This window comes from Thermobia domestica, chromosome 11 (assembly GCF_964235325.1).
Source record: "Thermobia domestica chromosome 11, izTheDome1.hap1.1, whole genome shotgun sequence".
NCBI lineage: Eukaryota > Metazoa > Arthropoda > Insecta > Zygentoma > Lepismatidae > Thermobia > Thermobia domestica.
Genome location: NC_137464.1, coordinates 245,351,198 through 245,374,739, shown reverse-complemented (window position 1 = coordinate 245,374,739; position 23,542 = coordinate 245,351,198). Strand labels below are relative to the sequence as shown.

Sequence of the window (23,542 nt, the reverse complement as noted above, 5' to 3'; positions counted from 1 at the left end):
TAGCCAAAACATCGCCATGCGGTATCAGTGACATTCACGTGACGTTCTTCCTTCAGTTCTTGTACTGCGTGCTACTGAAAAGGGGCGGTGATAGCGACTAAAGCGCCTCAAAGCGGCAAATTTCGGTACTTAGTTGTCCAGTGTTTTCCCTACTAATCCTATCGTTAGCCTCCTGTGCTATCACATTCTCAGTGTGTGCGTGTCATCGTGTCCCTTTAAAAAAAAAGTGAGAAAAAGAAAACAACTGAAAAGCGGAAGCAAGCTTGTGATTCAACTTGCTTCGCTGGCCGGTCTACACCCTTCGTTGCCAAAGCACGTTCTCTTATTCAACGTTCCGCGCTCGGGGTCAATATACTGTTACTACGAGGGTTTACGTGTGAGTTACAGAGGGTGGCTCGCGGCACCAATCCACCCTCGCTCACCCCTTTGCTATAAGGGGGGTGGAACGGAGCGAGTGGCAATGTCAGGGTTACCAAGGATGCCGTTACTATAGCAACGGGTTTGGTTGCAGTAGGATGATTCAGCCAACGAGCTGAGTAAGCCTTCTGCTTCTATCGAGACAGGACGAATAACACCGTACGGGCTGTTTATGTAAACGCTACGTCACAAAAACATTGGCATATGAAGTGTGTTCTTGTTGTTGTTCTTGTTTTTGTTTGTGCTTAACATTTTGTTCTATTGTGTTCGGAACGTAAACAACGTTCAGTGTGTGCAAGTTATGTCAGTGTGTTTGATAAAAAAGACCTTGATAACAATTGCCTCGTTCATTACAGCAAACTGCCGAGAAAACTAACAGCTGCCTGCATTTTAACGTCATTTTATTTTTCTTTTAATATTTCTTTTCCGAGTCGTTGACCTTTTTATTATCTACTGTTTCCGTCTTTGATGCACTCATTAGATTGTGAAGAAAAACAAAAAAGAGATTCATAACTTGTGATTGTGTTCTGTTTATATACTGTTTTACGATATTTGATTTGGTTTTTGGTTTTTATTTTTTTTTCTTTTAAAAAAAGTTGGCAGTTAGACTCATATACTTTTTATTGTGCATCGTCTACATTGTATGGGATTCGGTTACAAGACATCAAATTTTGTTTTGTCTAAAATAAGGTAAGTAAATAATTGTTATAATTAAAGCAACTAGCTTGACACTTTCATTTTCTTTTAATCTGCGCCAAATCTTTACAAATCGATGTAGAGTTCTGGCGCTAAATAAGTCATCAACCAATCAAAAAGGTTTGAAATATTTACGTACTTTTCAAATCGATCCTATTGGTTTAACAAATTGTTATGCTTTCCAAGGAACGCCCATTAAAAGCGGTGACAAATTCAAGCAGTTGATCGAATTGGCTGTTATGGCAATCAGGCATTGGCATAGCTAGAATATTTTGTTGTTAATGTAATCACCCATAATTCTGAGAATTAAAACAAACTTTTAGCATTCACAGTTTCAACATGTGGTTCAATGATATTCAGTGCCGGATTTACGTATAAGCTAAACAAGCTATAGCGTAGGGCCCGACTTGCTTGGGGGCCCAAAAAATTTAAAAAAAAAAACTATAATGTAGTATCAAATAACAAGAAAAAAACAAGATAAAACGCACTCGTCGATCCAATGCCAAAACTGCGAATGTTCTAAATTTGATTTTGAGTTATACGCATTCCGAAAAATCAGTATATAGACTTAGGTACATGTTTTAGGAATTGACGATAACTTCTAATATACTCATATTTCAAAAATGGAACTTTGATATTCGAATCTGTGTGCCCCAAATAACAGCAAATTAGCAAAATTTGCACATTCGCGGTTTTGGCATTTTATATTGTTATGCACTAGGCTTTATGAAGCAAATAATACAGCTCTGTTTTTCAACCCCACTTATTATGAGGCCCTTGTTATTCAGCCTCGCTTATAATGGAGCTCCCGTTTCCCAGCCCTGCTTGTAATGGGCCCTTTTTTCCATTTAGATATTTATTAGGTCGATAAATTAGCATATAGCTTATATTCAAACCTAAAAAAAACTGCGACATTTTCTCGCTGAAAAGAAAGCTTAACTTATAAAGGGCCCTAAATTTTGACGTATAAAGGACCCCTTTCAACAACATAGGGCCGCATCAAACCTAAACCCGGCACTGATGATATTCTACGGAAGAGGGCGCTCCTGTTTCGTTTTGGATGTTATGATTAGACTCACTAATTCGCGTCAATAACTTTTCTATACTTCAAAATCTCAAATACAAATTTAAAATTTCATCCGTTTTAGCGTGGAGTCAATACACTCCGTTAGAATGGCAGTGAAAAAGAAAGATTAAAAAAAAAGTTTTGACAACCAGGTTACTGAGAGGCTGGATTAACGATAGTATACTGTATTTTTAATAGTTAAAATTGTTTTAGTAATCATTTCGTAATTTGCTTGCTGTAAGAAAACAAGATATTCTTTTCATATTTGGTTTGGATGTCCTTCGGTGGCATATCAGATCTAGTGTTCCATCCGTTTTTAATAGATCTAAATCGATTTATCGAATCTGAACGGAAGTAAGCAAGTATTTTCTTGGTGTGTTGCCAAAACCATACTCTTACATTATAATAACTCTTTAATGTATCTTACTTAAATGAGTTTAGATAGAAATACTTAAAGTTAAAAAAAAAAAAAGTTTTCTTAGAAAAGCAATCAATGGTGGCTAGTTTTTATATTTCATGTAACATGAAACATGTATCTCTGTGAGACGGGAAATGCCACTCGGAAAATGTCCCTGAAGCTATCAATTTGAAAAAGTTTCTTTTTCACAATCGTCTCAGAATAGGATTGATTTTTTAAACGCTTTCTAATTACTTGATTCACTAGTCAGTTTTGGGAAAGTGGAAAATTAATAGTTTTATGAGTCATATTGGGAAATACACATATTTCAATTTTTTTTTTGTGTGTGTGTGTGGTGTGTGTGTGTGTGTGTGTGTGTGTGTGTGTGTGTGTGAGTGTGTGTGTGTGTGTGTGTGTGTGTACAGCAGTAGCTGATCTAGCACGTGGCCGGGAGATCTAATCCCGTCAGTTTTGTGAGTCACAAAAATAAGTTAAGCTATTATTTACATATTTTTTTAAAAAAAAAAAGTTTATAGTAAACACATGATATACCGGTATCCAGTGGCGGCGATTGGGCGTTAAAAGTGGGGGGGACAAGATATGATCTGGATATTCGACGAAAGGTTGTATAACTAATAGGATACTATCTTTTTCAGTTAAAATATTGTATATGTATTTCATATTTTAATAAGTAAATTGACAGAGCAATGCAAGTAGGTACTAGTCCTTTGTACTCTTTAACAACGAAAGTGTAAGAAGAGATTTGATTCCTTGCTCATTAAATCTTAAAATTCAATCTGGAAAATTGTATAATTAGGTTATTTAATAACAAATTTGCGAAATAAATAAATGGAAAGAATAAAATTAATCATAGTAATAAATAATGAGGCTTGTTTTGTAGAAGTTATATTGAAGCTGGGGATTAATGTACAACTTATATTTTTATTTCCACACATGCCATTGAATGTATGTTATTACTCTTAGAAAATGAAAGACAGTAAATACTACAAGCATATGCTACGACATTTAAAGAAATAAGTAATTGCAATATTAATTGCTTTGGATTGCAATTAAAATGCAATTCCTGTAGCTATCTTAACTAGTGTTGTAAATAGAAAAAAAACCGTTCGTTTTTTTTCAGAAATGTGCGTTTTTTTTAGAAAAAAAACATTGCCTCTCGTTTTTTTTCTAAATATCGTTTTTTTTCAAATAGTCATTTGTAATGTATTTTACGTTATTTAAGTCTGAAGTATTTTAATGTAGGTGTAATTACCATAAAATGCAACATAAATTAAACACTAGAAACTGATACGGTACAAATATTTTACAATTTATATGAGTAGTGTAACTACTAAGAATCCGGGTTTCTGTACTGTTTCACCAATATCAACGAAGAAATAAAAGTAGAAATGAACATTTTTTTTTCGTGAAAGTAGGCCTTTAATAAGTACGAAAATAATATAACGAACAGTATAAAACGCAAATAACTTGTCTAAAGGTAGAAACTAAAACTAATTTGCCTACTAATATTTTTCTGAATATCATATATAAATAATTTGTCGACTTGATATATGATATGCATTGCTGGCTCTATCATATGTGCAACACGTGCATTTCCACGGGGCTGCAATATCTGTCATAAGTATTTTATTTAAAATAAATATTTCTTGTTGGAGACAGACTTCATGATCATGGTAGCTAAATTTACTAAGCTGACCTTCAATTTGAATATTACATTCATAAATTATGTTTAGGTCTCATTAGTTTAAGTCTCATGATCAGTGCTAAAGCAAATTGTAAAATAAATCCCAGAATAAACTGCTTGATTGTTGTCAAATACAGGAACTCAATTCTCGAATGCCTGCCCCCTTTGGCTAGTTAGCAGAGGTTCTCTTGTCTTTGTCGCAAATAGGATCGTTATCATTGAAGGTGGAAACACTTTTTTAAAAAAAATAACAGATGTAGAAGGAAAATCAAGAAATAAAGGTAAAAGAGCTAGTTGCACTATAATTGCAAACTGATATGTTGAGATTGAAACTCGATATTGAATTCTATAAAATGGATCACCATCTTTCAGATGTATTTGCTTTATCTTTCACTAACATAATAGATTAATATTTAAAGAAAAAAACAGACACAACAATATTGTATTTGTAGTAAGTATATAAGCCTTTCTGAGTGCGGGTGTAGTTTCCCTCCCTTTCGTTGTTCATGCTGGAGTAGCATACTTAAAATCGTGACTTTTAAGATTTGTTCTTTCTGGAGAAAGAGGGAGGCGGCAAATTACATCATTGCGCGGGCGACAAATTGCCTAGGGCAGGCCCGATGATATGTACGCTCATGTCCAAAATGATTGTCGCATATCTATAACTGTCTTCTTGTAAGAATATAATTTGATAATGATTTTGCAGGGTACTTTTAATACTGATGTTGTGTGTATAATCTGAAAATGTATATTTATGGTAAATTTCAAAGGAAAAGAATTATAAATACGAAAATGAGAAAGAGTAAAAGAAAATGTTGCTAAATGGACAAGAAAGTTTCATTTTCGTTTTATTGTTCTTATTTACTGCTGTTTTGACATGAAATTTTCCACATACATGTCTTTGCCGATTATACACATACTAACATTATAAGAAATACCAGGCGGATTCGTTATCAAATTATATTCCTAGAACAACATATTTATAGACATGGAACAATAATTTTGGACATGAGTGTACATACAAGACATGAATATAGGTTGACATAATTTCAAGTAATGCAGGGTGTTTCAAAATGAATATTAGGGTTTGAAACTTTGTAGTATCTATTACAATTATAAGTACTTATAATTAACTTACAATTATAAGTATTATCAAATGAAAGAGCAACTCAAACAGTTTTGTACACACGCATGCCATGCATTGTTTCCTCTGTCTGCCGTTAGAAAGAGCAAGTAGCAAAAATGGAGACTAGAGACCAGAAAGCTTTGTGTATTTTAATTTTGCAAAGACTGAATCTGTAGTTACAGTGCAACCGTGTGTATGAATTGAATATTTTGTGCCATATGGCGGAAAGTTTATGGGCCTTTCTCACCTATTCACTCAATGTGTGCCATGTGACGAATGAAGCTCACATCGAACACTTGAAGCAAAAACTGTTTGAGGTGTTCTTTTATTTGATGTATTGTTTATAATTGTGCGTAAAATGTAATAAGTACTACGAAGACTTAATTCTCCGATATTCATTTTGAAACACCCTGCATTTCTCAGCATCAGTATTGGAACTAAGATGTAAAAAGGAGAGATTATGATTGTTTACAACAACGATATTATTATTAGTCAAGACTGTAATTACTACAACAACACAAGTTAGTAGTCAAAAAAATGTAATTAAATGTACACTCGTAACCCTTTCGGACCCACATGGCCAAAGTGGCACATACGCGTGTGGCACTTTTTTAATCCGCTCCTGTATGGTCACTAATTAAGATATCGGTATATATTTTTTTGCCAAATATGGTTGGTCCATAGTTTATCATTTTAGTTTCCTCTTCTTCTGTGTGTCGAATTTCCTTCTCAAATTTTACCCGTCAAAAATTCAAGAATTTTCGAATTTTCTTTATTACTTTTCCCCTGTAGCTTCATTCGTTGTAGAGAGACCTCCTTAAGACTTGTCAGGTAGATACGTCGGATGGATACTGTAAAGACCTAGTGCGTACGTCATTTAACTTTTGATATGCAAATATCGTATCAAAATCTTTGCATATCAAAATAGAAATTATATGTAAATGTGTAACCACATATATTTTATATCAATTCATTTAAATATTTAATCATGCATAATAAAATGTAAAAGCCAACAAGATGTATATAATTTGTATTAAATTCATATCATTTTCATGGGAAGAGATGGAAGAACTTCGAGTACTAAGTTTTTTTTTTCCTGGAAGAACATTTCTAAATTTTCAAACTGAAGTTCAGCAAACTCATAGTCTCCAGCGGAACACCCACGAACAGCAACTAAGATGGTACAACTGTTTCCAGCTTACTATGATTTTCCAGACTAGATTTTGGACTATCCAGAGATAGTTGTACGCAGGACTACAACTATATGTCAAGGACTAGTGGATGAGAGATGGGTTGGCTACTCTCCAATATAGCGCCGTTCAGTCGTGTACATGGCTATTGTATACTAGTCACACAGTAGTGTTGTTTTTAGGGAACAATAAGGTGCTAGAAACTCTCTTGATGACGTATTTTGTCACCTTACCCGCCTCCCCCGCCACGGCTCTAGGCCGATAAAAACGAAGCTATCGCCAGCCACAGCGCGGAGTAATATGTTTTTGAAATTGTGATTTGGTTTTGGAAAATTTGATTTTATTCAAATTTAAAAGGTTCTTGGATGCACCCGTTTATAAATTATGTTTATTTAACACGGTATGTCACATGTCCGACAGTATCACGTACTCTTTCAGTACGTTTTGACAGTACTATTTACAGGCAGTTGTTTGAACTCGTTGAACGGTGTTCGTCTGCAAAGATGGAAGGGGCTTCCTGCCTACCAATGTATCCGGAAGACAAATATATTAATTATCCACCACTAAGGTAATGACAGTCATGTATTATAATGTGTTTATATAGTAAATTGTCTAATGTTATTAACGTAAGGTTTGATTTTGCAGCATATTTGTTCAATAAGCAGGGATGAGTGAAATTCAGTAAAAGTTTGTATTGAGATTACACCCAGCTGCAGACTGTGTTTGGGTATAGATGTCACTACCTGTCACGTGAGTTCTTGATGGAAGGGGGAACATGTATTTTTTCTAATATGTTTTGTTTTCTTAATTGTTTAAAGAGTCTTCCGGTACATGACATATGTTGTGTTATATATCAAAATCTTCATAGAAGATCAAAGAATCATGTAAAATATGTCAAACTCACCAGAGTGTATTTATATACGTAATATTAGGGCATAACAGTGGTGACCTATTTAGGAATTTCGGTTGTCACCAAAAGAGAGAGAGAACGTTGACCATAAGAAAACCGGTAGACTGAAGGTGAGTCTAGGTTTTTTGAGTTCCAGCGGACCTAATAACTATGGTCGCAGGAGAGGTCACGAGACACTTCGTTCTTAGTTTGAACACAGGACACATCGTTCAGTAACACTTCGTTCCATGTCAGGAGACACTACACGTCGCTCAGTGATACTTCGCTTGAGTTCTTAGTTCATAGAACACTTCATTTAGTGACATTATATTTTCAAGTCTTCGCTAGTGTAATAGCAACTACTATGACATGTATCACATAGTGCTTAGATAGCAAAAAGGGGAAATATCTTCTATATATGACCCCATCGGGAGTGTTTTTTTTTAAGTAACTTGCTGTAGTTACATTTGCGTACATATAATTAGGGGTGTTTGTTTGTACACCAAGACCAGCTATTATCGGAGAACATGTACGTATTATGAAGAGATTAGTAACGTGTGTTGGTGGACTCACCGTGTGGCTCACATTTACAATGAGCACACCTTCAACCAGTTTGTTTTGTGTTTAATACACAACAATGATAGCAAATCTGTCATCAGCAGAAACATTTATTTTTTTTTAACCTGTGAAAGTTAAATAGTGGGACTTTTTGCACCACAGCACATAAAGTACAGTAAGGCGTGACGAGTCTATGTCACCTTTGCTGTAATAGAGATGACAGTAACTCTCAACTTTTAACAGAGAGATACCAATGCAGAGCTCGACGAAGACAACGTGATCTTCAAGACTGATCATCAAAAACCGTACTATGTGGGATAAAAGTACGTCACGCATATACGGAAGAATGCGTGCAGATTGGAGGATCCAGACAACAGTGAAGACTGGACTCATGCAGGACGTTTCTGTGAAAAATACAAACTAAATCACGCGTGGACTAGAACTATTGGTATAAGTAAAAGACAGTGGCCACTAAAAACGAGTATCTTTTTTTTTTTTCGTGTACAAGTGTTGTTTGTGAAATCGAGTGTAAATAGTTCAAATTCAATTCCGCCGAGGATCTATTAAATAGTTATGAAAATCTACTTATACGTCTGTTGCATACTACAATTCCCGTACGAATCCCGAAGGTTTACTTGCTGCCTGGTGAGTACAAAAATATATAAAATGTTTTGTAACTTCTGTTCTTTTCAGGTGGACTTCGTTCGGCGACTTCATTTAGCTTACTGCTAATAGTACTCCTTATTAATGTATTCTGTTGGTAATCATTAGACTCAAGCTCAATGTTACATGAGTCGCTACTATTTCTGTAGCCCATGAGTCGCTTCGAGAGCGTACAATCAGGGTAGGGAAACATGAACTATGAGACCTGTGTAGATCTCAAGATCGGGATTTTCTGTTTAATTTAAAAAGGAGCATAGATCTACATAGGGGCATTTTTGATTATTCTATCAAAATTAAATTTTTGTCTTTTTAAAGAGTCTCAACATTTTTTTTTAACTCAGTCTCTACCGCAACCAAACAGTTCATAGTTCATGGAACCCACGATGACAGACAGTCTTTCCAAGTGTGACGTAAGTCTGCTGTCAAATGTAGAGAGAGAGTGACACACCTCACCATCACTGGTACGCCTTCCTCTTCTCTCTACAGAGCCTCAGCCTAATTTACTTGCTTGACACTTCATGTCGTATGCTAATTTCAGCACACCTGTGCTTGAAAGGTAAATTCTTCATGTGTCACCGACCCTGGGGCTCATCACACCTTATTCAATACCTAATTGTTGACATCAATTGGATGGGCTTGCGCGCAGTGTTGCCAACTACGGAAATTAAAATCTCCTAAAATTTGGGCAAAAAATTCGAAATTTTTGTTATAAAACTACCTATACGTCCCAATACAAGTCAGCTTACGCCAGTCGAACATTTGTTCTTACTGAACAAACTCGGGTACATGTCGTTACAGTGGAGTAATTAGGGAACGCACGAAAAATTCGGATTTAGGTTCTAACTCTTGATTTTCCCTACTTTTCTGTTTATCGAAATATATTTTTGGTAATTAAAAGCATTGTTTCTTAAATATCGCCATGATACTTGTAGGATATATTAGTAATGTACCAGTGATTATTTTAAGATAGTTTTCGTCTGTCTGGTGGCAGTGTTGCCAGCTACGGGAAATTTTAATTCAAGATGTTAGGGGAAAATTACTTGTTTTGTCTATTATATCCCTCTTGTTGACTACATAGGAATAAAAGTACCAGTATCTGAAAGTCTTGTCTTTGCCCTTCACAACGCACTATAGAAAGTTTCAATACGATAGTTAGGGGAAGTACAGTTGAGGTTTACAGTAAACCTTGTTCTCTAAGTGGAAAGATAATTGATTTTTTTACGTAGACTGAAATATTTTTTAATGATCTACTTACTTTATTAGATATCGTAACAATACTTGTAGGGTATATAATAGGGATACCAAAGCTTCTTTTAAGATAGTTTGTGTGTGTCTGCTAGCACTGTTGCCAGCTACAGAAAATTTTAATTTCCGATTTTAGGAGGAAATTTTGGAAAAAATCCCTTTTTGTCTCTATTATTTCCCTCTTGTTGGCTACATTCGAACAAACGTACCACTGTCTGAAAGCCTCGTCCTTAGCCGACACAGCGCACCATAAAAAGTTTCGGTAGAATAATTAGGGGAAGTACAGTCGTGGCTTATAATAAACCATGTTCTGTAAATGGTAAGAAAATTGTGCATTTCTAATTTAGAATGAGATTTTTTTTTTTAAATTTCATGTTTACTTTGTTAGATATCGCAATGATACTTGTAGGATACATTCTTAGGGTATAAGGTTTACTTTCAGATAGTTTACGTATGTTTTATGGCAATGTTTCCAGCCAAAACAATTAATTCCCGATTTTAAGTGAAAAATTCGGCAAATTTCCCTTTCCCCTCTATTATTTCCCTCTTGCTCGCTACGTTGGAACAAATGTACAACTACCTGAAAGTCTTCTCTTTAGCCTACAGAACACACCATAAAAAGTTTCAAATAGGATAATTAGAGAAGCTGTAGCGTCGGCATATTTGTTGATTTTTGCTTTTGAGGTGTAAAAAGTGTCAAAATTTCATGTGTATGGAAACAGATTTTTTTCTTTCTCTCTTTGAATGGAAGCGAACGACTTCAGGTTTTCACTGTACCTTGTCAACGCACCAAAGAATCGTTTTAGGTGACTTAGACCCATATGGCAACAGTGGTGTTAGATACAAAAAATCTTGAATTTCGGTTAGGGATTTTTTTGCAAATTTTCACCCCTACATTTCCCTCAGTAATTTCCCACCCGCTCGCAACACTGCAATGTAACGTACACCAAAAAATAGCCCCATTCCTTTTCTAAAAAACAAGGTCTTAACCATATCAATAGGGTAAATGGTTTTTGAGGAATACGTCACTAACTGACAAAGTAGGAAAACTCCAAAAATGATCTGGGTCCGAAAGGAATAATCATACGATTTTGCTCGTATATGTACAAGGAAACAAACGATTTGTAAGTTACGAGGGCTTCGACTCAAGTTCTATTGATTATTTCAATAATCTTCAACATACATCAATAAATAATAGCTGCCAGAAAAAAAACAGACATTTGAAAAAAAACATGAAAAAGAACGATGTTTTTTATTGAAAAAAAACTTCACAGAAAAAAAACCGTTTTTTTACAACACTAATCTTAACTACACGGGAAGACAAATAACCAATACATACTCACGCAACAGCAAATATTATATGGCACCATTTTTTTTCTATGAACCAGTAGTACATAGAGAAACTTTACATTTCCAAATGAAACTATATACATTAAGGAGTCACTTCAAAAAAGTGGGGGCAACTGCACCCTCTTGCCCCCCCCCCCCTTAATCGCCGCCTATGCCGGTACCTATCAGAGTCTGGGTTCTGGCTCCTCCCAATTTTTATCTTCTATATCCGCCACTGGTGTGCAAAACAATAATAGTATAAAAATAGCATCTTATATTGAGCTATAAAAATAAAAAAGTATAAGACTTTATGAAGTTTTTTTTTTTTTTTTTTTTTTTTTGCTTTGCTTACTTATTATATTGACAAAACATAGGCGCTCATAGACAAATTACTACATATTATTTTTATTAGATCCCACTTTCTTATTTCTATTTTGAACGACTAACATTCCCGCACATCACTCGACATCTGGAAGACCTTCGCTCTCGCTACATAGACAAGAAATGGAGAACACAGCACCATACACTTATGGACACCATACACATTGATAGTCGACTTTTCGCCTCACCTACCTACTAAAAAAAGTGCAAGGGAAGGTGTTCATTGTAGGAGATAGTCACGGTCGTGGTCTTGCTTCCAGATTAATGCAGGAGTGTGATGATATGAACGTAGTAGGTATTGTTAAGCCTGGTGCAAAACTAAATAATGTTGTAAATTCATGTGTGGACCAGAAATCATTCTCAGATACTGATACTGTTGTACTTATAGGAGGCACTAATGATGTGTCAAAAAATGAGTCTGAAGATGCTGTCCGTGTTTTGAAGACTACACTCAGCACTCTTACTCATACAAATGTAATAGTAGTTAATCTGCCACACCGGCATGATCTATTGAAGAGTTCTTGTGTTAACTCAGAAGTACATAAAACAAATAGCATCATTAGTAAAGTTTGTAGTCGATTTAAAAATGTACAGTTATTAGATGTAAGTAGTCTTCCACGAAAATTTCACACCCATCATGGTTTACATTTGAATAATCTAGGAAAGCGTCATGTATGTGAAAATTTAAGTAATATGATTAAGGCTCAGAACAGGAACAGGGATCCCATTCCTCTTACTTTCCCCCGTACAGGTCTTAGCAATGATAATACAGTATCGTTTGCAGCCGGACAAAATAACGTAAAAAATGTAACTTTTTTAGCACACCAGATGGAAAATCCGAATCCAAGATAGCTAATACAATAAGTATTTTTCATCAGAATGTACAAGGGATCCAGAATAAACTCGAATACTTTGATGTACTTTTAGCTGATGATTTGAAAGAATGTAAGGTTATTTGTCTTGGTGAACACTGGCTAAATGATACACTTATTAAGGAGGTCAATTTTGAAAACTTTAATCTTATCACTAAATTCTCTCGTGTTTCACACGAACGTGGAGGTGTATGCATCTTTGTTCACAACAGTTTAAAAGCTTCTGAAATAGATATTACAAAATTTACCTGTGAATTTGACTTTGAAGCTGTAGCCATTAAATTACCAAGTGTTAACATTTGTATTATATGCATTTATAGGTCGCCATCCGGCATATTTACTGTTTTCTTAAAGAAACTCGAAAGTCTTTTGGACTTCATACGAAAAGACTTTGAAAAAATGATCATCTGTGGTGATATTAATGTAAATTGGATAGTGGAAGCAAAAAAGAAATCCGATCTACGAGATCTACTGAATGTGTACAATCTCCAAGCGCTAGTGGATGTACCGACACGTCATAATAAAAGTGCGCTAGATCAGTTCATAATTAGTAAAAATCAATTTGCCTATAACCTTGAAGTATTTGATCCCGGTTTCTCTGATCATGATGCGATTATTTTAAAAATCACTTTAAACGATACCACTGTTCTTAAGTCTAAAGTATACACAGTTACAAAGAGAATTTTCTCCACTCATAATATGGAATATCTAAATTTCTTGCTTTCTCACGAGCCTTGGAATGGCATATATAATACGTCTAACACTGAATATAAGTTTAAATACTTCTTTGAAACTTTCTTACATTACTTCAATATGGCGTTTCCAAAAGTTACTCGTAAAATCCGGACGTCGTCCACTAAATCGTGGTTAACTAAAGGCATTAAAATTTCTAAAAGTAACCTATTTAGATATAATAGATTACTCAAAATAAATACATCACTTCCTCACAGCTTTCGAAATTATATTTTTAAGTACAGGAAAATATACAGAAGAGTAATTAAAACAGCTAAATTACTATCAAATAGCTCCACAATACTTAATTCTACTAATAAAGCTAAAACTATGTGGAAAATCTTAAATGGTAGAACAAACAACAAAAAGAGCGACTTTGAGTATGTTAAAGTTGGGGACGAAATTATTAAAGAACCTAAGCGGATTGCAGATGTCTTCAATGATTATTTTCTAGATAGTGTACCATTACCTGACCCCATACAAGCGAGTTATGACGACTCGATGAAATTTCAAATGCATTCACATACGATCTTTTTAATTCCAGCAACAGTAGAGGAGTTACGGAAAATATTGAGTAAGATGTCTAATTCGGGATCTTCAGGTTTTGATGAAGTTCCAGTGACTGTTATTAAATTTTGTTTTCCTTTCATTGTAAATCATCTCTGTTATTTAGTTAACCTATCTCTTGAGAAAGGATGTTTTCCATCAGTGTTAAAAGTGGCAAAAGTAATTCCTCTCCATAAAAAGGGGAGTATGCATGATGTAAGAAATTATCGCCCAGTCTCCATTCTTTCCACGTTTTCAAAAATTTTTGAATATGTGATGAAGTCACGACTCTGCAATTTTTTGAAGTCATGTAACTTACTATCACCATCACAACATGGCTTCCAAAATAAGAAAAGTATTGAAACAGCCTTGTTTGATTACATGTCCAATATAGCTCTTGAATTAAAAAACAGTAAATATGTTGTTGGCCTATTCATCGACTTATCCAAAGCTTTTGATACAATTGATCATGCTATTCTTTTAAGCAAGTTGTATGCTTATGGTATTAGAGGAGTAGCTCACAACTGGTTTCTCTCTTATTTATCCAGTAGGCAACAAGCGGTACAAATATCAAAATTAGCTGCAGATGGGTTTCAAACAACTTGTTCGTCTTTATCAACTGTAGTCAGAGGTGTTCCTCAAGGTTCCATTTTGGGTCCTATTCTCTTCCTGATATATATAAATGACTTGTTAGAATTTATGCATCCAGCGAAATGTATTCTATATGCTGATGACATCAGTATGATAATATCAGGAAAATCAATAGAAGAAGTTGAGAGGAAATCTGACATTTTTACGGACAAATTAGTAAAATGGATAACAGCGAATAGGTTAATTATAAATCATGATAAATCGATCCTCTTACATTTTCATTTTCCAGGAAAACCGCGTATATCACCTAGAATAAAAATATCTTCTAACTTACTCCAATATTCTTGCATAACAAAGCTTTTAGGTGTAATCATAAGTGATGATCTTTCATGGTCTGCTCATATCTTCACTTTAAACAAGAAACTAAGTAGCGTGTGTTTTGCCTTATACAAACTTCAAGGTACTGTATCGAGAGAAGCACTTCTTAGCTTTTACTACGCCAAGTTTAATTCATTAATTAACTTCGGCATAATACACTGGGGATCTGCTGAAAATAGTTTAAGCACTTTCCGATTGCAAAAGAAAGCGATTAGAATAATTTTTGGGTTACCCACAAAATCGTCATGTAAAAAGGTTTTCATAGAAGCAAAAATTTTAACACTCCCCAGTTTATACATCTATAAATCTATTCTTTTTACTGTGAAAAACAAGCATCTTTTTATCTTTAATAAAAATGTTCATAGCCATAATACAAGACAAGGTAGTGACATATTTGTGATGCATCAAAAATATGCTAATATAAGCAAAACCGTGTACATGAATTGTGTCAGATTGTATAATAAACTTCCTTTGTACTTGAAAAATATGACCAATGTTTCCATTCTTGGTAAGACTTTATATAATCTACTCAGTGAAAAGTGCTATTACACAATTAAAGAATATTTAAATGACTCATTAACTGAAGAGTTGGAAACAGATACTTACCCGTGAGTACATGCCTGGTGTGGTAGAAACAGCTACCTAATTATGTGGCTTTGTATTTTTAGAAAGATTGCATGATGTATACTTCTGGTACTTGACAATATTGTATGTTTTTTTTTCTTTCTTTCTGACAACTGTAATGCTTACATGAGAATTTCTCATGCTTTGTAAGCTAATGAAACAGGCAAATAAATGAAATGAAATGAAATGAAATTACTATCCTCCACTGCGACATCTCCTCTCCATCTATAGCCGGACGCATCCAGAGCACCCTGACCATCATTTCTTCGACATTTATCATCCATCAGAATTCAATCCGCACATCTACCCATCGTCTGCACAGTGACTCCACCTAATAAGGGCTTCCCCCGTGTCTATCATCAGTGTTGAGTAGCCCCAACACAGAAGATAAGCTCATTTGAAGGGTAAGGGGAAAAAAGAAGGAATGTCACAAAACTGCATTTTCGAGAAAACGGCGTTTTAATATTGAAAACCGCGTATAAAGAATAGGGTTATGAAATCTTTTGCCTCTTTTTACATGGACATTTCTACATCTACGAATGCATGACATATACAGTCAAATAGTACCAAAAGTCACCAACAAATAGGACAAAACACCCGATAAAGCACGCGCATGGATATTCCTTGTTTTTTCCCCTTACCCTTCATTTGTGAATACTAACTCTTCCCTGTGTACTGTGGCGTCTAAGCACTTCATCTCATCATTCGCTCCGCTCATTAAATAAACATCTCTTTCTAAAATTCACAATCCTTACATCTGATCACTGTTATCTGCTATCTGTCTGTCCTCCATACTACATGTTACTATTCCACATTCATATCTGTGTTTCTAGTTTGTACCATCTATGTTTTACAACAACAATAATAATTCACCTGTGTATGAATAAAGTGACTTACTTTATTATTGTTGTTAAACCTCATAGCCCATATATGTGCTAAATCATAACCAATGTCTATCTGAATCACTCCCGAAGAGACGACGTTATCGTCTGCGGTATAACATATTAAAAAAAAAATCTATTTACTAACGGAATTAGATAAAAGCGTACATTTTAAAATGTATAGCGGAGCTCATGTGGTACGGATTCCACGTTAATCAGTAGGTCCCGTCTCATATAGCCTCGCTGCTGACAGTGACATTAAACTCAAAATCAACTCAACTCATGTAAAATGTATAGCCTATAATGACTTCATTTGACAACAATTGATCGCTGTATTATCATAAGGCATAGAAGCGTACGAAGTTTCAAGTCAGTTGAACGATAGATGAAAAGTTGACTGTATCTATCCATATACTATATATGATGTAAATAAACATTCTTTACTTTGTTTGTGGGGGCACGGTGGCTCTGTGGTAGAGCGTTTAGTGCTGTGCGTTGGGTCCCTGGTTCGATCCCCAGTTGAGTAATTTTCTGGTGGACAATATAGTGTCCGTGGGTTTTCTCGGGGTTCTCTAATTTCCTCCCACTATCACACTCCACCAATTCTTCCATCATTATTCAGGTGCTTCAATTATTGTCTTCCGTAGCCTACAGGGGATAAGCTTAACGTGGGACATTAAAAGGAAAGATCTCGTTTCACTTTTCTACTTTGTTTGTGATCAAGAATCTATGCAACCCGAAAGATAATTATGAATAACTGGTTGCATAAAGTCTCAGGAGTATATTTTATTACTCATAAACGTTTTTTTTTTTTTTTACTTTTTTAATTAAAAGCTTGAATATTCATAACAACTTGACCATTTCGTGTGCAAAGCATCAAATCACAACTCTCCTCCGAAACCTCCAAAGTGGAGATTTCTGAAACTCGTACAAAGCAGTATTTTGATTTACGTGTGTAATATGTGAAAGAAGGCACTACGTATCAGCATCAAAAGGCTGGGTTCATCCTATTCGTTCAGATCTTTAACCCTCTCCATGCTTCCAATCCTCTGAATTAAGTTTTTTTTTCTTTTTTCAAAAGTTGATACGGTATCTAGTTTATAATCACTTTCTTGGATCTAAAAATAGTCCAAAAGTATGGCGTTAGTTGAAAAAAAAATCACACTCTGACTTACGTGACATAGTTATTATAAAGTGGAGGTAAAAAGAGGGGGAAGAAAACATTGAAATAAATTAATGATATTAAAACAGGTATTTACTGATCCGAACTATATGATATCCCACCAGCAATCAAAAATCAATCGGATTTTCGAGATCAAACACCCAAGACCCTAGTCATCTAACAACGGGGAGGATGTACTGTATGTGTTCGTATTCCAGTCGTATTTGGTTAAATCGAAAATTGAATAAGATCAACTGAAAGACCATGGAGATAACTGCCCTAGTTTGTACGATTTTTTTTTTAAAAAAATGGTTAGCGCGTTCGTCTCTTGATCCACAAGATCCTGGGTTCGATTCCACGTCGGAGAACATTGAACGCATTATAGTTACATATATTTCACAATGTTGGTACTTAAAAGAGACGCTGAACTTCAACAAAATAGAATGTATTTTCAACATTGAAAAATATGAAATTCTTCTTCTTCTTCTTCTTCTTCTTCTACTACTACTACTACTACTACTACTATTATTATTATTATTATTATTATTATTAATAATAATAATAATAATAATAATAATAATAATAATAATAATAATAATAATAACTCTATGGCCGGAGGCTCAATGCCGCGTTCACACAAGCTCTCCATTGACTTCTGTCTTTAGCAAACTGGATTCAGTTTCTCCCGTCTACTAAGGCTTTCCCTACAGCGAAATTAAACTACCGCAAATTTTAGAGTTTTTTCTGTAATAACTTCAAAACAAATACGAATATTCGAAAAGCACAAACATAGTGAACTAGACAATACGATTTTGCATGCGATACCTTTACCACAATTCACCTATCTGCTTTTGATATGCCGCTATGTACAGAACCCGCAAAAAAAAAAAAAAACAAACAAACAAAAAATCTATCGACAGTTGCAATTCGAAAGCAGATAGATGAGTTGTGATAACGGTATCACATGCAAAATCATATTATCTAGTTCACTACGGTTCTGCTTTTCGAATATTTTTATTTGTTTTGAAGATATTGCAGAAAATCTCTAAAATTAGCGGTAGTTTAATTTCGCTGCAGTGATGACCTTTAATTTTATCGTTCTATTTGCGTCTAGGTCTTCATATTACACATTTTCGGATTGGATTTCCAGTTAAAAGTTTGAAAGCGTTCCTACTTTCTTCCGTTCTGGCTACAAGCGTTCCTACTTTCTTCCATTCTGGCTACAAGACCTGCGTGCCTGAGCCTCCTAGACCTGATGACCTGAACAGTGTTTGAATGTTTGGTAAACGGTATAGATTATGCAGTTCCTCGTTATGAAGTTCCTGTCATTCTTCATTTCTGTTCCTCTTGGGTCCGAATATCGTCTTAGGATATTATTCTCAAATACTTTCAGTCTGCGTTCTTCCCTCAGAGGAAGTGACCATGTTTTGCACTCATACAGCACAATAGGCATGATTATAGATTTTGAGTTTCAAATTCTTCGACAGAATTTGTCACGACGAAAGAGTTTGGACGTTGGATAATAACACGAATTCCCTGTTTTCAGTCGACATTTATTATTATTATTATTATTATTATTATTATTATTATTATTATTATTAATAATAATAATAATAATAATAATAATAATAATAATAATAATAATAATAATAATAATAATAATAATAATAATAATAATAATATATGTGAGCAAAGTTAATAATAAATTAGGTTCATATGATCAGAAAATAGTATTTTTTTTTTTTAATTTCGCCAAAATGTTGACAACTTTAAATCTGTAGCTTAAACTCTGGAAATGATAAATTAATTAATTAGTTAAATGAAGCCTTTTAAGTGCATAAAAATTAAGTAAAAAATATATATACTATGTATGATACACTATTTGGTTTCATTTTCAGTTTTGATAATTAAATTACTTTAATCAATCAATCAAATACTACTCTAACCAATGTGATGTTTCAGTTTTTGTATTTCATTTGTAATTTATTAATTTTTATTTAAAGAAAAGTACGTGTTATTGAGCTGAGCGAAGCGAAGCTCTTATACTCGGGTTAGCCGTTTGGTTGTCCGCGAACTCCTCCTAGACCGTTTGGCCGATCTCAACCAAACTTAGCACGCTGATAGAGTATGTCGTGCTGAGTGACAACATAGGTCGAAATAAAAAATCCGATGTACCATCGAGGAATAATGACCGAAAAACGCTTCCTCCTAGACCGTTTGGCCGATCTCAACCAAACTTAGCACGCTGATAGAGTATGTCGTGCTGAGTGACAACATAGGTCGAAATCAAAAATCCGATGTACCATCGAGGAATAATCACCGAAAAACGCTTCCTCCTAGTTTATTATTTTAATACAATTTAACATTTATGCAACAGAAGTGTAAAGAAAGTTGTATACGTTAATATATATTACAACATTCTTTTTTTTACATAAATATAAATAAAAAAATAACTAAAGTTGTCCACATTTTGTTATTGAGAGGACAGGGCTGCAATTGTTACCAATATATATACACACTGGCGTCTCTGGCACGTAAAATTGGGGGGAAGCATCAAAGAAAGTGATTTAAATCGTACTACCTAACCCAGCCTAAGTGTAGGTTCATTCCTTTCTTTCGTCGCCGTTTTCTTTCTTCGATTCCGTTTGTTACTTTTTTGCTTACCTCCACGAACCCTCTGAGAACTCTGAACTCTGTTGTAATAGTTTCACAGCCTGAATATTGTATTCCAAATAAGTACAATTATTATCATTCATATGTTATTCTGTCGTAAGTAAATACATTAAGTTACAATAAAAATTGTACTTCAAAATATTGGGGGGACGCGTCCCCCTCGTCCCCCCGCTAGAGACACCCGTATATATATTTCTGACACCAAGGTAAGACAAAAAGTATAGCCCAACCTGGGTGCACAAAATATGAAAAAATGAACTTTAAAGAAGTCCATCCAAAACAATAGGACCTACCGTAGTCGGATCAAGACTTCGCTTAGGAACTAACATGTGCGCTATCCAACTATCCATGTTTCAGAATCCTGCGGTACTCACGCAACAATTTTTATAGAGGGAGTTTGGGCTACGGGCATATAATTTGAAATACTCACCAATCATCTCTACAAAAATTGTTACGGAAGTACCGCAGGATTCTGAAACTTGGATATTTGGATAGAGCACATACTAGTTCCTAAGTGTTCACCCGACTACGGTAGGTCCCATAGTTTTGAATGGAGTTTTAAAGTTCATTTTTTTTTCATGTTTTCGGCAGCCTATAACTCCAAAAGGAAACATTTATCTACCCTGGTTGGTCTATACTTTTTGTCTTATCTTGGTGCCAGAAATCACCTCCTAAACGTGTTCGTGTTCGTGTTGTTTTGAAACCCCTGTATATGTATAAATCAGTATACTAATATCGTAATGAAAAATGTGAAGTTGCACTTAATTAGTTAAGAGTTTTGCTCTTCTCAAAATACTGAAAACATAGTACTCAAAACTATTTTTAAAAAAAGGAGTGAATTTTGTTTCAGATCGTGAAATTACGGACTTACAAACTATGCACAGAGAAAAATCCGTTATCCAGACAGCGGTATATTGTACAAATACACGGAATCCTCTTGCTTATTATAGAAATCAGTACGGAGCATACGTTATCCATATGCTACATAGGTACTGCCCTTAGATGTTACATCATGCCGTTGCAGGATGTCTGACATCTAACAGTTTTCCGTATATCACATGCATATACTTATGTTACGTTCGTCAGCTATATGTCATATACGTCCATTTGTATGTGAGATCCTGACCGCCTACATTGTTTCATACGGAAAGTACGTATAGATGGAACACTTATACAGAAAGTATTGTAAAACATGCGTTTTCAGTTATACATCTGCTGTACGTTAAGTCCAAAAACTACAGGAACTACGCATGTAACCTATCTTTTTAAGTATGCTACCTACAATTTTTTTCTCAGTGTTCCAATTCAATACTTAGACTTGAAGCAGTACATCTATAATTAGGAATGAGCACGAGACAAGATTTGTGGCTGTCTCGACTCGAAAATGTGCTGTAAAAGCGATGTCTCGACTCGAAAAATATATATTTTTCTATTGGAAGAGCCGTGTTTCGACTCGAATTTTGTCAGGAAAATCCTGTCTCGACTCGTCTCGTGCACATCCCTATCTATAATTACTGGTTTCAAGAGAGGAATAAGGTCTAATATTAAAGATAGTATCTGTTCCTTCAACGCTTAATCTATACAAAAATCCATTAATCGTATTCGCTATCCTGTGCTGTTCTTGTTCTATGGCGATATATGTTGAAACCGGAAGTAGCTAATTTGAACCATTTCCGGATTGAATATAGGGTTAAGGGAGAAGATAGAATCTATTCTTCGGATGCTCAATCTATTGAAAAAGACCGCTCCTCGATATCTTTTAGAGGTTTTGCTCTATGAAAATAGTAGTAATTTTGAATCACTTCTGGTTTTAGTAGATTGTTTTCAGGGATTCCGCCAGATCCTCCAATGAGGGGTGTAACCCTCCAAAACTCGCTTTAACACCCCCGAAGCTTCCGCGAACGTGCCAGTATAAAGCATGTTTAGGTTATAAAGGGTGTTACAATGTGTGAAAATGTGAAAAATCTTAATGACGATTTAGAGGAGAGTTTGTAAAAATATGCATAATCATTAAGACTATATGTATAATCATTAAGACATTTCTAGATATATGAGTCACATTGGTAAGTACAACATTACATTTGAATTGACTATAAATTTAAACGAATTACGTTACACCTACAATATTGCGATAAAGGTACAATATCTGCAATTAGCAATAAATGTTCTGGTATATCATGTTGTTGTTTTAGCATTTCAGGTATCAGATCGAGTTCATCTAACCAAACCTAACCACTGACTGATCTCAGTCGTGAAAAATGAAGATTTTTCATTTTAGGCAGGGCAAGAACGATAATAGAAATGATAAATTTAGGAGAACATCCGACATTTATTTCTTCATGCATACATTAATCACGAAAACTGCGACGGGTTTTAGTTCAACATCAGACAAATGAATTAATTCGTTAATATTATAATTTGCCGGTACTTGATTATAATGGTATTCATGCAAAATAGAAAAAAATTAAACGAAAACATCAATTCAGTATTTTCTACTTTGTTGAGTTAGGATTGCAGTCGAAAGGTGTAATCTTTTTGTGTTATTGCAGGATTTTAGGATAATACAAGGAAGGTAAAAATAATAATATAAGTTTTCTAGAAGTCGAGCACCCGAACATCCTTTAAATTTTTGAACACCCCCGATTTTGAAATTCTGGCGGAAACCCTGAGTGTTTTGATTTGTGAACATGTGTTCACTGGACGCCCTGAATCGATTGCAGAGAACCACTCGTCGCTATTACCATTTTTGTTCTATGGGGATAAATGTTGAAACCGGATATCGTTAATTTGAACCACTTCCGGTTTGTATAGAGGGTTAACGGGGAAGATGGTACCTATTCTTCGGACGCTGAATCGATTGCAGTAAATTTCAACCACTTCCGGTTTTGTTAAAGTGTTGCGGATAGTCATTGTGTGCATGGGCGTCCGAAGAAAATTTTCTAGGGGAGGGCTCATCTCTCTGGTTGGGATGTTACGTTTGGTATTTTTTTTTTACTTGTATTAAGAAAATCTTAAGAAATTTAATATATTTTCGTGAGCCAGAGGGGGACGGGCCCCACCCTTTCCTCCCCTTCGGGCGCCCGTGATTGTGTGTTGTCTTCAGACTCTGAATCGATTGCAGAAAACCGTTTATCGCTTATATTTTGTTCTATGGCGATAAATTTTGAAACCGGAATTTCAACTACTTCTTGTTTGAATAGAAGGTTAATGGAGAAGACAAAGACAACATATTCTTTGGACTCGGAATCAATAAATAAATAAATAAATAAATAAATAACCAGAAAGAAACACTTCGCGATATCTTCCACTGTTTCTTCTCTGATACCTGTTAACTGACGGACAGATATACCCGTTCTATGAGACTTCCGACACTTGTGCATAGCATAGTTTGGAAGTCTAAACTAGTAAGTATCTTTTCACA

At 34.9% G+C, this 23,542-nt stretch overlaps 1 protein-coding gene across 1 annotated transcript in view; it reads left to right on the top strand.

Annotated features, from left to right (window-relative positions):
• Positions 1 to 208: 208 nt before the first annotated feature.
• Positions 209 to 23,542, top strand: part of stet (rhomboid serine protease stem cell tumor) — a 1,160,693-nt gene continuing 1,137,359 nt past the window's right edge. Inside the window, exon 1 of the mRNA XM_081731925.1 lies at positions 209 to 1,107. The gene's annotated coding sequence lies outside the window, so the exon portion shown is untranslated. The remainder of the gene's footprint in view (positions 1,108 to 23,542) is intronic.